Source organism: Scatophagus argus, chromosome 7 (genome assembly GCF_020382885.2).
Source record: "Scatophagus argus isolate fScaArg1 chromosome 7, fScaArg1.pri, whole genome shotgun sequence".
Taxonomy (NCBI): domain Eukaryota; kingdom Metazoa; phylum Chordata; class Actinopteri; family Scatophagidae; genus Scatophagus; species Scatophagus argus.
The window spans coordinates 16,339,127-16,342,320 of NC_058499.1; positions in this window are offsets into that span (position 1 = coordinate 16,339,127).

Below are 3,194 nucleotides of genomic sequence, written 5' to 3' on the forward strand. Positions count from 1 at the left end.
TGTCTGTGTGCCTCGTTGAAACATGTTTCTCCCCACCTAAACGATGTTGCACTGCTACCAGGGAGACCACAGATGTGTGTGTCTGTTTCTGTTTAATTAGAATCTGAAGAGATTACATAATAATTATTTCATAGAAGCCAATTAGGATAATTTGCTGGGCTGAGTATACGGGTCAGCCTCTGCTGGCAGATGTTTATCTTTGCTGTAAGCGCAAGTAGAACAGCTGTTTACATATGTATCAACACCAGTCAGGCAGAACTTATCCTGGATATGCATAAGCAGGGATTGGTATTGTGTCTTTTTGTGATGAAGGAAAGAGCTACTGAAATGGGGACAGTTGTGAGACTTTCACTTGTCTCCATCTTAGATTTCCAGTTTACGCTACAAAGGCAGTATCTACAAAGAGATTATGAGTGCTGCATTTTAACAGTGCAACGACCCTTTTCTTAAGATGAATCCATGACTCTTTTTGATGTTCTGCATTAACAGATTTATGCTGTGGATTTTCTTTTTTAATTCAGAATGTACATGATCTAAAGGTGAGCTGTGTATTGTGTGGGTAGACTAGAGGCATGAGAACTGTATTAACATGTAATGTTGTTATGGTGAGGGCTCTAGTGAAAATTACTCCCTGATATTAACTCCAATAACAGCCTTTATCGCTTCGATTCCACTTTTAGTGCAGTTCTTCACCAACCACTTTTCAGTGACTGCAGAGCAGAAACACTTTGTTCTGTGGTTGCTGTGGTATCAGATAGAGAAGTGTGCATTCTGCATCAAGGAGGGGGACGTACAGCCTATTGGCACAGCCCAGCTGTTTTTTTTTTTTGTTTTTTTTTACAGTGTGTTCCCACTGTTCAGCTAGCAATTTGCAGACACACATCTTCCCCAGTGCTAGTTACCACGGTGATGGAAGGTCCACTCAAATAAAGTGAGGAGAGTACAAAAACAGTGGCCTTTACCACTGAAGCTTGATTCATAATCACCGTACAACAATGTGGAGAAGAGTCAGTGATATGCACATGACATGGTTTTTTTGTGTGTGTGTGTTTTTTTTCTGTTGCATCTTTGTCATTGTTTGGCGATTTGATAAGCAGGGAATGTCTCTATGAACTGCTTTTTTTTCATCATTTTTACCTCTTTTTGAATTTTTAGTAAACATTTGGTTATCAAATCATTTAGTTTGTTATTACAGCACATTTGAGGGCATATTCCATCGTCTGACATCATCTGCTCTTAGCCTCAGCCAGACTTATCCCTTCTTCCAGTTAACTCTGAATGTGGATGTGTTACTGCTTGGTGAGCAGAGTTCGTAATCCAAATGCTTTATTGTGTATTTATCTGTGTGTGTGAAACGTCACCAGCTGCTGAGCACAGATATAATAGCGTCTTGTGTCGACCTGAGATCACATCAAATGCAGAAATTGGCACAGCTACTTAAGCAGGCAGAACCAATATATAAGCTGCTCTCAAAGCATATAATACAAATCATGAGGTAAAATGTCAGGAACTGACAGGACACATTGATGCCATTGTGTGAAAGTATTTTGTGGATTTTAACAGCCATAGATGAGATGACAGATAAGAATGCTGTTAACACCCACACCCACAGGACAATGTTAAAATGCTCTGAGTTAGTAATAACCACGTGCACATTTTCTTAGAAATGTTGCTTTGTTGTCTCATTTTACCACTACAAGTACATCTAAAAAAAATTAGAATATCATGAAAAAGTTTAGTATTTTTTGTCACTCATTTCAGAAAGTGAAACCTGTATATTATATAAATTCATTACACATAAAGTGGAATATTTCAAGCCTTTGTTTCTTGAAATTTTGATGATTACGGCTTAAAGGCAATGAAAACCCAAAATTCAGTGTCTCAGAAAATTAGAACGTTGTTATTGCTGTTGATGCAATATGTTATTTTCTGCTTTGCCCTTCACTGGTTCTGCATGTCAATATCATGAAATCATGCTCCTTTATCAGAACTTCCTGCAAAATGTTTGCTATCAGCGTGACAACTGCTGGAGCTGTTCAGCTGAGCGGTTGAACAATGCCCTTCCAAATATCAGCCCTGCAATATGCACCAAAACAGATTCCGACATTTCCTTGGCTTTCCTGTCAGTCTGACATTTACGTATTCTTGTGACTGCCGCCCGCCTTCTCTGCCTCGCAATCTTGTTAAGTGTAACAGCTGGATAAGAGAGTCGCCAAACAGAAGGAATCAGATTTGTTCCCACAGAGGTTTTGATGAACTGTACACAGGGCCTTGACGATATTGTGGGGGCTCGGGCTTGCATGTAGGTCGGACTCATGGACACACAGCATGGTGCGGAGTGATGGAGGCAGTTGCCATGGAGACCAAAGTGGGCGAGTGTGCAGTTCTGTTGTGCTGATATTTGGACGTCCTTTGGATACATTGCATGAATGATGCATTGCTTTAAATCAGGCTTTATGAGGGGTTTTTAACTACATGTCCAGTGAGGAGCTGGAAGAGCCTCATGAGTGAGAAAAAAGAAATAACAGTGGTACAGTCGCCCTGCCTGCACTCCACCATTTTCATAAGCCTCCATCCAGCCCCTCCCAGTCCTCCTGTCTCAAAGCACTGGATCATTTATGTATTACTAGTCCTGAGGCTTTCAAATGGCATAAAATCTGACTTCTCTGTCTTCTCAAAGCAGGTAGTAGAGTTTTTTTTTTTTTGGATAAAATAAAGATCAATAATGAATTAATTGCCCACTTATAACAGGATGGCTGTATCATTTTACAATAAATCATTCTATTCTATTTTGGCTGTCAGGAGTCCCTCCCTGTCTCTCTCTCTCTCTCTCACACACACACACACAGACGCATATTTCACTGTGTGAACAGGCTTTGTGAATGATCACCAGGGTTGGTGAGAGGCTTGCTCTCATCCACATTATCTCACGCTCAAGTTTGTTCAACCATTGTTGACAGGATTTCCTCTGGTCTCGCAGTTTTCCCTTACTACCAGCACTTCTCTATTCAGTCATCTTTTAACTGGGATGCAGACTTTACCCACAAAGCCTGCAGTTAAATTACCACCTCATACTTCCTCTTCCTTCTTCTGTCTGAGTTATACTACATTTAGACTTTTAGGTAATTTCTCAGAAACACTTTGATAACAACTCAGCCAACCTAAGGCACCCTGTTTCAAAGGAAGCCCATCTA